General features: G+C 35.7%; 2 non-coding genes across 2 annotated transcripts; both read left to right on the top strand.

Moving 5' to 3' along the window:
- Positions 1 to 917: 917 nt before the first annotated feature.
- On the top strand, positions 918 to 990 carry TRNAT-UGU (transfer RNA threonine (anticodon UGU)). The gene has a single exon. It is a non-coding gene; the product is annotated as a tRNA-Thr (tRNA).
- Positions 991 to 3290: 2300 nt separating this feature from the next.
- TRNAV-CAC (transfer RNA valine (anticodon CAC)) lies at positions 3291 to 3363 on the top strand. The gene has a single exon. It is a non-coding gene; the product is annotated as a tRNA-Val (tRNA).
- The last annotated feature ends 10005 nt before the right edge of the window (positions 3364 to 13368 follow it).

Here is a 13368-nt window from a genome sequence, read left to right as displayed (position 1 = left end):
TTTATAATAAGCTCTTCCAGGTATTATGACATATTCTACCTTGTTAAATCTTAATATACATTATACATCAATAATAAACACTAATTTTTTTGATCATTCTGCAGTGAAATTATGACCGGATAACAAACTGTTTAGCGAGGAAATGCAGAGATCATTGGAGCGTAGCATAGAATGTATTCTAAAGACCTTGAACTTGACAGTGTCCTCACATACGAAATAGCACATTCTATTAGATGCAAAACTTTGCGGAATATTAGATAAAATAATCCAAATAACATGCCTAGATAGCTCAGTTGGGAGAACGTTAGACTGAACATCTAAAAGTCCTCAGTTCAATCCCGAGTGTGCGCATAAAGTCTTTTAGTAAATAGTTAATATACGAATTCCCAAAATAATAGTAATCAATTTGGCTTGAAAGTTCAAAAATTTCCTTTACTTGTAAATTTAAGTAAACTAAGCGATACAAGAAAAGTCTCCTACGCGAAATATTACTCTAAATAATCAACTTTTAACCATTGCTTATTTGTTAACAAATTTCGGAATAAAGCATATTAACCTCACTTTCACTGAAATAGTTAACAATTAGAAATGCAACTGGATAAGTTGCTGAAGGCTTATATTAAAAAAAAAAAGAAAAGAAAAAAACAAAAGAAAAAGAAAAACTTTAGTCAAACGATGGTGAACAGATGGATACGAACCTTATACCTCCTTAGTACGACATTTCCCAATATACGTTCATTACTTCCTGATACAGCTTGCAAAACCCATTTTTACACTGAAATAATTAACAAGCGACAATAGTGACAGTATACTGTCCTGCCATTCATCGAACTACAGTATATTTTAGTTCTCCATAGTAATTGCTACTCTTTGCACACACATACAGGACATTAGTGCATAATATTCACAATATTATTGCCTCCTTAGCTCAGTGGTTAGAGCACTGGTCTTGTAAACCAGGGGTCGGGAGTTCGATCCGCCCAGGGGGCTGGACTTAATTTTTATAGTCTGTAGCTAGCTGATGAAGCGTGTGGTCGTGTCTTCATCCTCTGTGCGGTACTATTAAATATAATCTATAAACAACATACCGTAGTCTACTTGCTACCATTTAATATTGTATGGATTTGAAAACCGTATTTAATTATTATCATTTTTAAAAACTCGATACATATTAATAGAAAACATGATATATAAGGATTATTATTACTAGTAGATACACAGAGGTGATTCACAACGGAAGCACTAGGGGCCATTAGCAGATCCAGAAGGGTCGTTTGGAGGGGGTAAATCGCCTCCTGACCTGAACGATTAATGTGAGCTTGAGTAAGTAGTTTTCCATCAAAGCAGATTAAAGTAGTCGATGTATTTTATGTGAAGACCTATAAAAAGGCAAACTTTGTGCGAGGTTGCAGTCGTCACCATCGTCCTCTCCGTAAATCCACCAGTGAAGGAAAGACATCGGTAAGAATAAAAGATTTATCACTTCATATTAATAAGAGAAGAAAAGTAATTTGATGTTTTCATTCTTTTATATATTTTGAACATTAAGTAATTTTTCTTCCTTTTATTTGAAGCGCGAAACATTGATCGATGTAACTTCCTTCACAAGGCCGTTGTCTGCGATTCTATCACATTGGGATCGACAATATTTGGATCTGTCATTTTTATACCGTTGCTGCCAAACGTCAAGATACTGAGGTAAAATTACGTCATGTCAAGCCAAAGAATAGGTAATGTGTTTGCTAACACTCCGTGAGTCTATTGATCTATTGATTAGAATTTCACGTAAGAGCTTCTATTCTATTCCAAGTTCTGAAGATTTACAGAGTCTTTAGAAGCAACAATGCAAACAATGAATGACCACCTTAACCTAAGCTCCGTTCTCGATGATTATCCCTCCTTAGCAGCGTTAGTGGTTAGGAATCTACCGTTTGACTTTCCCATCAACATCACCCTACTAATTTTGGCCAAGATTGATTGAAGGGCAAATGTAATGCCTATTACATCCCCCTGAAGTGAGATAGAAAAAGGGGTTTATTGTCGCTGTAAAGGTGTGGAATATTTAATCCTACTTAGAAGAAGCCATGTATTCCAGAAGAAATGAATAAGAAATGCAAATGAAAATTATATTTTTAAAAAAATAATTCATAAATAAAACGGAGAATTAAGAATTGTTGAGAAACAAATGAACCTCATAAATCCCACACATAGAATGTCACTAATTCTTCAATATCATCAGTGTCTATTACATAATTTGGTATTCTTGACTCTTCTCCTTTTGTGTTTCTGAGAATAAATGAGAAGTTTCCCTTCAAAAGTTAACTTGTGCATTCACATATCCCTGTTTCTAGTGGTGAAAATCTTGTTTCTCTGAAAAATGAAACCATTGTAATTGTTCCATTTGTTGCAGACATATTCAATTTAGCTACAAATAGGAAGCCGCATGATTTTTATTTAAATAAAAATGTGAATGAGAACGATTTGATTAAAGAAAAAAATATTACTGCCAAATTTTAGCCTAAATCTACATGTAAGGCGTCTACCACCTTTAGCACAATATGTTTAATATACCAACAGAAGCCCATAAACCATAATTTATCCGAAGATCTTTGATCAAGCTGAGTTGTATATATTTATTGGCTATCCCTTGCTAGGATTTTTTATTATTATTATTATTAAGTTTAACGACCCAAGATTATGCACCAAGGCTCCGAAAAATCCACGTATACGATGTTAGACCCGCACAATGCACACTTATCCCATCGGTTATAATATTGTGTTGTTTCGTTAGTTTGTTTCTAATAGAAAATTGAACTTTTATATTTTCTACTAGTCTAAGCCGTGAGTGAGAGTGAGATCACAAAATACTTTGTATAATTCGTTGACTGACGAGTTTCTAACATTTCTTTCAAGCACTAAAGCTATATATGAGATGTAGATCTATAGATTTTAAGGAATCTGAACCATGTTAGTGCCACTGGAATCGAACACGGGTTTACTGCGTCAGAAACGAGTGTGCTAATTATGTAATCGGTGAGTCCTCCGAATAGTTATAATGATAATTATAATTGGTTCTGACTTAATTAGTTGCAAGCTGATAGAGAAAACAGAAGTTCTACACCGGAGTGGGGAGAATCCAAAACATTAGCCCTCCCCTATTACGAAGTTTCTGTGATAGTCGTCCTAACATACCCACACATAACATATATGAACGTTGCATATAAAATGTTTACGCTACTTGGCACTAACAAAGGTTGTCAAATTGAAAGTACTAAAACTTAAGTGTGCAAGTTTCCGTAGTGTAGTGGTTATCACGTGCGCCTCACACGCGCAAGGTCCCCGGTTCGATCCCGGGCGGAAACAAGACTCTTAGTTTTTACTTTGTACTGTAAGTTTGAAAATCTTTTAATCGATACTGCGTTCTTAAACTATTGCAATATCTTTAGCTTTTTCCGAATGAGACCACATGTATAAATTTATTACTATTACATTCAATAAGAACTAACTCATATTTTTACTGTATGTATTATCCAATTTGTCACTATGATAGGAGAAACATAGCAGTGACCATATCAAGAGAACGAAAAGAAAAATTAAAATGCAAACTTGTAACAATTGCTACAAAAATGTATTGGACACCTTATGTCTTGTTTCTACCATGGGACAGCTACAACTTTCTGCATACTGTCACCATTCTTATAGTATTTGGAAGGTCCTCCTATTCTGTTGGTAACTGCACACAACTTATTCGGTATCGAACAAGCTAAGTTGTTATGTCAATGACCTTTTCCGGGCATTTTTGTTGGAGATGTCATATTTTCGAAAGTTTTGTTCTAAGCATTGCAATAAATTCTCTATTGGGTTCATATCGGACGATTGTGTTAGTGTTTGCACTCAACGGATTGTGTTGCCTGCTAAGTACGGCTGTGTGAATGAGGTCGTTATCCAGCATACACGTATTGTGGAGAGATCCCCATTTTCCATAACTGAGGGAAGATATGTGTTGAGAATGTTGAAGTACCCCTCCTGGTCCATTGTCAATTCAACAAAAATAAATTAGAACTCTCACTGAAACCGTACTGTGGAAGGTGAAAATGGCTGTTTCTCTTTATTTTGTGAGAGTCGGAATTAGGAGCTATTTTCTTAGATAATAGTGTGAAATACGTAATATGTAAAATATTTTGCATCCTGACAGTAAGAAATTCGCGGGTACAACAATTTCCCCCTGGTTTGAAATTTCATTTCGCTTTATTTATACTGAACTTGTAGCTCAGTACTAGAATTTTATGCTACTGTACTATTTAAGAAAATCAGAGTAATTACTATTTATTACCCTAAACTCCACCAATACTTGAACATTATTTTCAAGTGTTTGTTTTGTTGATCTCTATCAATTTAGACAACTGTGTTTTATTCGTCAGGAAAGCTATTTGTGTATATTAAATCAAAGAAAGGATTAAACGAAGAATATTAAACAGGATTCCCTAAATATCTTTACACATTGCCCTCCCTGCCAAACAAGAATGCATAAAACATAGTCAATGGATTTAATTTTTAATAGCGTATATCCATTTCCCCTTCCGAGTCTCCTCTTTTACATCGTTGCAGTTACTGCCGTACGCAAGGAGAGCTCTGGGTTTCAACCATCCTTGAGCAAGATATTATAAAATAATAATAAAGATATGTCGTATTATAATGTGTATACAGATATCAGAAACAATGAAGGCTTGAACGCAAGGTATTAGCTGGTTTCAATGAATTTTTCGATTCTCATTTATAGTTCCTTGCCTTCATGACCCCCTCTACTTATAGGCCTAACTTATAAGAAGCTCTTCAAGATATTATGATGTATTCTACCTTGTTTAATCATAATATACGCAGTATACATCAATAATATACATAAAATTTATTAATTCTTTGATCATTCTCCAATGAAATTTTGACCTGATAACAAACTGTTTAGCGAGGAAATGCAGAGGTCGTTGGAGCGTAGCGTTGAATGTATTCTCAAGGCATTGAACCTGACACGTTACGTCAGATGCGAAATAGCACATTCTATTAAAATCAGATGCTAAACTCAATGAAATATGAAATAAAATAATCTAAATAATATGACTCATTAAAGCTCCTCGCTTCAATCCCGAGTCTGGGCATAAAAACATTTTTTTAAGGAACTATTTAATACAGGAAACCTCAAAGTAATAGTAACCAATTTGGCTCGCAAGTTCAAGAATTTCCATTACTTGTAAATTTATGTAAACCAGATGATACAAAAGAAAAAAGTATCGTGTGTGAAATTCAATTACGAATACAGTACAACCCCTCAAATCCGAACTAATTGGGGCTGAAGCCTGTTCGGATTTCGGGGGGGTTCTGATTACCCGGGAAATAATATTACGTACTTATTTCGTCACTGAATTGGCGGTAAAACAACGACTGAGGTTAGACAGGGTGACCCAGTGGTCGAAATGGCAGTGACCGTGACTGGCGGGTGTACACTCATGTCCAAAATGAGTGTCGCATGTCTATAGCTGTCTTTATTAGATAATGATTTTCAGGGACGTGTAGTGCATATTACCGCTGTTACCGGCGGTAACGGTAAAAATATGACACTTTTCCATTGTTTTCATATGTCTTTAAATTTCATAATCAACATGCGAAGATGTTTACATATTTTCCTTTTCTTTTTTTCTTTTTTTTTTCTTTTTTTTTTTTTAAAGTTCGGACGCCCTATGCCGCATTTACAATGTGAATGAACACAACATGCTAGCGCCAAACAGGAACATACTGTTGTTGATACCGCAGATTTCAAAGGTAACGAGAACCCCGATAGCGGTCAGTCACTCCAGCAGCACCTTTCAGCGTACCAGCCAGAAGCATCCTGGGCGCTCATATTTGGACTTTCGGAATGGCCCTTTATGTTACCGTTCGGCTGAATGGATCAGGAAAAAATAGGAACGTTCCCTGTCAAAACAAGGAGAATCTAGAATATCATCTACTTGCTCTCCTCCCGCTATAGAGGAGGATCGAGCTGAGCTGACGTGGAAACTTGGCTGTAATTTCCGTTTCCGTATGGTTATTTCATTGTCTTGACAGTACCGTATAGAGACCTGCACGGGCCGAATTTTTCGGCCCGAGCCCAATCCAGCCCGAACGTACCTAGGCCCGGCCCAGCCCGGGCCCGAAATATTTTGAAAATTTTCGGCCCGAGCCCGGCCCGGCCCGATCAGTTTTCTAAAATTCTTGGCCCAAGCCCGGCCCGGGCCCGATAAATTTTAAAAGTTTTTGGCCCGACCCCGGCCCGATAATTTTTTTTTAAAAAATTAGCTCTAGCCCCAATCTTTCTCAAAATTTAATACTAAATTTGACCTAACCCTCGGAAACATTTTCTAAACTCTGGTTCACAACCTAAAAGCTTGCCTCTCGAATGGTATCATTGTCTCCTAGAACTTTGCTTGTTATCGAGAGAACAAAAACTCCATTCCCTGTAACAAACATCTAATTTAATTGATTTTTAACATAAAGTGAAGATGGCAATATTGTTTAGCGACAAGCAAAATATTCCCACCCCTTCTTGTTATATTTTGAGTTCAGTGAAGGTCAAGGTCAGAGCTCAATTTACCGCATAATGCCTGCAATCCTCTATGGTGAAGAGGAGCCGCTAAACAACACAAACTGTAAATAGTTATTGCATTATTTCTTCATAACATTTCACACACACACTTTTTCAACGTTTGGCTTTATTCCAATTATCGTTTAACGAAAGTCAATAATTATTAAAGAACTGCAATTGATCGGTCCCAGCCCGGCCCGACCTGAAGAGAAATCAATGTCGGCCAGCCCAAGCCCGGCCCGGCCCAAAGAAATAACAGTGTCGGCCCGCCCAAGCCCGGCCCGGCTCAAAGAAATAACAGAGTCGGCCCGCCCAAGCCCGGCCCGCGGGCCGGGCCGGGCTTCGGGCCTCGGGCTTGGCCCGGCCCGTGCAGGTCTCTAGTACCGTATACAATTTCAAATAAAAGGAGCAGGTTTTTCATAGTAATAGAATTAAACATCTACTGTGAGATTGTATGTTCCGAAATGCATTATTTATATGTTAAAATATCGTTTTCGCATGACTGTATGTTAATACATCTTTAAATTTGAATAATATACCGAGAACAAGAACATATTCAATAGGATATTCTAACAAACAAATTTATTATGCAGTAGGTTTGCTTTGATTCAATAGTTTCTTATTGACTGTTAATTTGATCTATGGGAATTTATTATTATTATTATTATTATTATTATTATTATTATTATTATTATTATTATTATTATTATTATTATTATTATTATTATTATTATTATTATTGAGATTTTATTTCTGTTTAAATGGTAGAAAAAAATAGATGGCAGTTGTTTCGCGCCTGAAAGAGCAAAGAGTCAATCTCTGAAGTGTGTCATTAAATATACAGTCATGCCCATCGATGAAACACATTGTGCTATATGTGAACAGTATCAAGAGCAAGTGGAGAATAGTAATGATAATTAGGGAGAAGTAAAGATGTTTGATATGTTGAAAAAGAACTGTGCAATCGTTTTCACCATACCGTAGTTTGACTGTCTCAAGTTGTGTTTGACCGTCTGATTAATTTTCAATACGGAAAACTTGTTGCTCAAACGTACGATGGAGCTTCAGTTATGGTTGGTGAGGTAGGAATCTGCAGCCTCTTGTTAAACAGAGATATAAAGAAGACTAATTTTTCATTGTTACGCCCATACGCTTAATTTAGTTTTTCCGTTCACTATACAAAAGGGTGTAAGTTTTTTAAAAAAAAACTATTTTGTGATTTGCTTCTTTTTTCTCATTCTTCAAAAAGGACAGATACTTTGGACTATGTAGTCAACGAAAGTATCCCGACAGCCTCAAACACAAGATAAAACTATAGAAGTAGGATAAATGATGTGATGTATAGCTTTAAAGATGAACTGTTAGGACTCTAAATCTATGACGAAAACATCGACGAATGGGATTCTCAAACCAGAGTTCATGCAGCAAAATACTATCAAATCCTTCAAAGTTTTGACTTCAATTTTTTATTTGAACTGTTTTATTCTATAGGATCAAGATAAGAAATCTTATTCAATATCTTACAAAAGAAAATTCATGGTGTAAGTTACTGCAGAAAGAAAATAGATTATTTTGAAGAATATCTAAGATCATTGAGAGACAGTTTCGATTATATTTAATAAAAAAGGGGAAGAACCTGAAGAGCCACACCTTTCAGAAAGATCAAGGTAATTGAAGTGGGATTTCACCCCCCCCCCCAAAAAAAATCTTGCCAATGCCTATAATTTAAAATGATTGATACACTGAAAAAAAAAAATACTAGATTTTCTGATATTGAAAAACTGGAGACACGTACTTGTAATATCAACAACCGGTAACAATCGTCAAAGTGTCACGACACGCCACTGATGATTTTGAATAAGCATTAAGTCTAAAAATGTTAAATTTGTATGATTATAATTATTTTTTTTTTTTCATTTTCCAGCTGTAGTTATTTTTTTTCTCCTGAGAACGTGTTCGAATTTGCCGGGTTTTCGGATTTCCGGGGTTCGGATTTGAGGGGTTGTACTGTAATCAACTTTAAAACATTGTTTATTTATTAACAAACTTTGGGATAAAGCATTTTAACCTCATTTTCACTGGAATAGTGCAAGAGTCACTTTATGCCTCTTGCTTGTATATATTAAAACTTTTAATATATAAAACTTTTAATATATTATTAGTATTATTATATGTTTAATTATGATAAAATAAGATGGGGATCCCAGGCCTGAGTAGCATTTAATTCATATATTCTGATTAGCATGTAAGAATTATTATCAATATTATTATTGTATATATGTTTGTAAATTCCATGTTTTTTTTTTTTTTTTCAGAGATTCTTAAAATTATTGACAAAAATCTTCCTTTCGTATTGCTAGTTTTAGAAACCAGTTTATTTTCTGGATTTAGCCAGCCAGCTTTGGAGAAGGGGGAGACCGCTTTCTCTCGGAGTATCAATGGATTGTTTGTAAGGGAGGTCAAAGCGTCCCTTTGGGTAGTCTCCTATAAATACGAGGAGGAGCTGTCCTCCTCATCTTCATTTTTGGCTAGACTTTACGTTCGACGCCTCGAAGATCATTTTTCAGCTTTATGCTGGCTTTTGCCTTAGTGATGGCATTATAGGTTATGATAGGTTCCTTAGAAGTTTAGCAGTTTTCGAGACTCAGATGAATGATTCTGAGACAGAAAGTTTCTCAGCTTTTCAAATGAGAGGCTGTATTTCCTGGGTAAGATAGGTTTGGTAGGGCAGTCCCTGGTTAGGAACTTCTTTCTTTTCTGAATTATAAGGATTTAGTGAGAAGTTATTAGGTTAATATATGTGATTTTGGAAATTGGATTTTTCTTAGTTTTTCTGAGGCTTTGTAAGGTCTCAGTTAAGTCTGGTTTCTACTTGAGGGCCAGCAGCAGGCCAATTTGGTATTTACGGATCCTATGGTTTTGTGTTCGATTCCCCTTATGAAGGCAGGTGTCGTGATCGGCCTGCTGGATAGATTTTATAGGTCTTACTCTTAAGCGATAGAGATCATGGGCCTATATCGTTTTGTTAAACATTCAACAATTTACCCTGTTCCGAAGTGAGGGACATAATTATTTCCTACTTGAGGAAATATTGCCTTACCTTTAACCTTACCCACTCCTTGTAAATTAATTAGATTAGAATCCTTTATTTAGTAGTACTGCCTCTGACAGGTTTTGCTACAAGTAGGCGTTAGGCCAGGTTTCTGAACGAGTGCCGAAGGAATCTTTGAAAATTAAGGGCTCACTGGAAGGCGTGTAAGTGAATGCAAAGAAGGTGAGTCCGCAGGCCCAAAGATTTAGAGTAATTTTAGTTAAATTAAGGTTTCATTTAATGTTCTTAAAGAGATAGCAGAGTAGGAACTATATCTCGAATACTGACTATAGTTTGGAATATAGTTTCCGAGAGCCAACTTGTGGACTCGATAACTCTTTTGCGAATTAGATTGATTCAAAATTAAGCCCAAAGATTTTTTCTTTTATAAATAAAGCATAGAGAGTAAAGAATTTAAGGCTTTTATTAACAGGATATGTTCCCATATGTAATTTCATTGGATCAAATTTTATACCCCTAGACACAGCCAGAAACTGATATCCTCTGGGTTAATAGGATATTAGAATTTGTATAATATCTTTATTATACACCTTTTAAAATATGCAAGGGATTTGGAGGTTATTCTTGAGATTTCCAGTTAATTAATTGAGATTGTTTGTACGGCTGGTTGCCTAACATAATTACCATCTCCCGAGCGAGATACGGTCCGTAACTATTATTATTATTATTATATATACTCAATCTCATTAAATTTAATTACACCCTTTAATCACACCTTTTTAATAATTAAATTTTTCCTTGCAATAGTTAATAATTAGAAGGACAACTGGAAAAGTTGCTGGAGGCTTATATTTTTCTTTTAGAAAACCTGGAAAACCTTTCGTCAAGCGATGATGAACAGCTGGATTCGAATCTAGTGCCTCCTTAGCGTGACGTTCTCCATCTCCTCGTTTGCTTTCAGATACGGCTTCCAAAACCAATTTTTATGCTGAAATCATCAACAAGGAACAACATTGGCACAGGCACGTAGCCAAGGAGGGTCCGGAGACCCCCCCTTTGAAACCAGAAATTAAAAATTAAGGAAGGATTCTGTTCTGGCATTCACCTAGTGAAGCACAAATAAAATTTAGGATCATATTGAAATCCGGAGATCAGACACACTCGAAATCAGACACACAGATAGAAGGAGTTGAGACGTTTAAATTTTCTATCCCCTACAAATGACCGCTAATATTGGCGAAGAAGGTACGGTTACATATCCCCCTTTTAAAATATATTGTGATTCTCCACAGTAATTGCTACTAGTTTTACACCGACTCGCCGCACTATTACACAAAAATAAATAAATAAATAAATAAACAAGTAAAATGAACAAACTCCACGGCTCTGGATAAGTAGAGTAACAAATAAAACACAGTTCTGACCAGAGCAGAATGAAATATATTAAAAACTATACTTACAATGTGTTACAGTTTCAAGGACCTAACGTCCTCTTCATCAGACACAAACAGAGAAAAGACAGGTGACAACAGATCTTATATACATGAGAAAGTGAAAGGCCACGCCCCTTCTTTTCTCTCATTGGTCGGAGGGAACCAATGAGGATAAAGTCAATTCCGCGCAAACAGAAAAATATAATGAGCCCTTTCACTTTTTCTAACAGTTCTTTAATGAGATGACATACAAAGAAAGTAAATAACAAATAGAAAATATTAAATAAGAAAAAATAACTATATATATATATATATATATATATATATATATATATATATATATATATATATATATATATATATATATATATATATATATATAATATAAATTAATAAATATTAATAGCCTATATGCACTTTTCTTGTTCCTTTTCTATCACATCCAACAATTTCTCCCATTGCTCGTGTATATTCATACCGCTTGTCCAATTCATTAGGTTCTCCTCTTGTTCTCTCTTTATTGTTCTAGCCTCTTTCCACTTTCTAATAATCTTCCTCTTCTCTCTCTCTAAACCCCTAGCTCCCTCCCAGTCTATTTTATGTCCCGTTTCCTTCACATGTTTGTATATGGCGTTATTATCTCTTTTCAGTCTAACATCATCCTTATGTTGTTTTAATCTGTCCATAAGCCTTTTCCCCGTCTCCCCTATGTATTTCATGTCACACTCACTACACTTCACTTCATATATCACTCCTTCTTCCTGCTCCTCTATATGATTTTCCTTCTTTTTCCTTTTCTTCCTTATGCACTTCAACAAAGTTTCTCCTCCTTTTCTATAAGTCTTCACACCACCTTTTCTTAATAACTTCTTCAGCACTTCGGTCTTTTCGCCTATGCTCTGAATGCCATACCACTTCTTGTCTTCCTCTTCTTTCCTATCCATATTATCTTCTTTTCTCTTTCTCCTAAACTGCTCTATCCTATATCCATTATTGTTCAATTGTTTGTAGAATTTTTCCAAATCTTTTTTCTTTCCCTCTTCCTCGCTGTTGATGTTTTCTATCTTCCTTTCCATGTTCCTAATGAAATTCTTCTTAGTTGCTTTGTCTACATCACTTCTCCAGTGGCAATAAATACCTGCCCAACACGGTTTCTGATACCAACTAGTAGTCACTTTCTCACCTTGCTTCTCTATCTTCATATCCATGAAATTGATAGAGTTATTTTCTTCAACTTCTAATTCTAACCTTATGCCTTTCTCTTGGTCTTCTATACTTTCAACATATTTCTCCAGTTGATTTCTATTCCCTGTCCATATGCCTAAACAATCATCAACATACCTGCAAAAGAACAGTAACTTTCCTCCTGCTTGTTCTGTCACTTTTTTCTCCCATTTGTTCATTACTATTTCCGCTAGAACTGGACTCAGCTTGGATCCAATGCTTAAACCTTCTTTTATCTTCACTAGTCTTTCTCCAATTATGCAATAGCTATTTTCCCACAAAGTCTTAAGCGCTCTTATGACTTTCTCTTTTTTCCACTGACTTATAACTTTCCCTTCCATCTCCTCTTCTATTGCCTTTATGACATAATCCCTTCTTATACTGGTGAACATGGCTTTAACATCTACACTAAACATTAACACCTTCTCCTGATTCCACTTAATCTCATCTATCCTCTTCCTCAATTCTTCCGTGTTCTTCACTCTGCATGTCTTTTGTCCTTGTCTGATTTCGTCCATTATCTCTCTTAATTTCTCCTCTAGTGGTTCAAAATAGTTACCTCTGCAGTCCAGTACTGGTCTTAGCTTCACGTCCTTCTTATGTATTTTCGGAAAACCTTTCATGACAGGAATCCTTCCTTTTTCGTTGATCATCTTTTTAATCCCCGCCTTTTTCCCTTCTTGTACTATCTTTTTCAACACTTCATCTTTCATGTCCTTGTTACCGACTTCCTCATATGTCTGATCACATAACTCCCCTAGCTTCTCCTGGTACCATCCTTTCTCCATTACTACCAACGCACCTCCTTTGTCCGCCTGTTCCACTACGATATCCTTTCTTTTCCTTAATCTTTTCAGTCCTTCCTTCTCTTCTTTCCTTAAGTTACTCTCCTTCTTGTTCATATTTTGCCTAACAATCGACAATGCTTTTTTCCTTATTCTCTCTCTCTCGTCCTTATCTTTTATGTCTACAATGGCTTGTTCTACTGTGTACACCAATTCCTTCTTGTCCACTTCTTCCTCTTTAACCTTAAATTTATGTCCTAG

Source organism: Thermobia domestica, chromosome 9, assembly GCF_964235325.1.
Source record: "Thermobia domestica chromosome 9, izTheDome1.hap1.1, whole genome shotgun sequence".
Lineage (NCBI taxonomy): Eukaryota > Metazoa > Arthropoda > Insecta > Zygentoma > Lepismatidae > Thermobia > Thermobia domestica.
The sequence above is the reverse complement of the archived record's forward strand: the minus strand, read 5'-3'. Positions and strand labels throughout refer to the sequence as shown.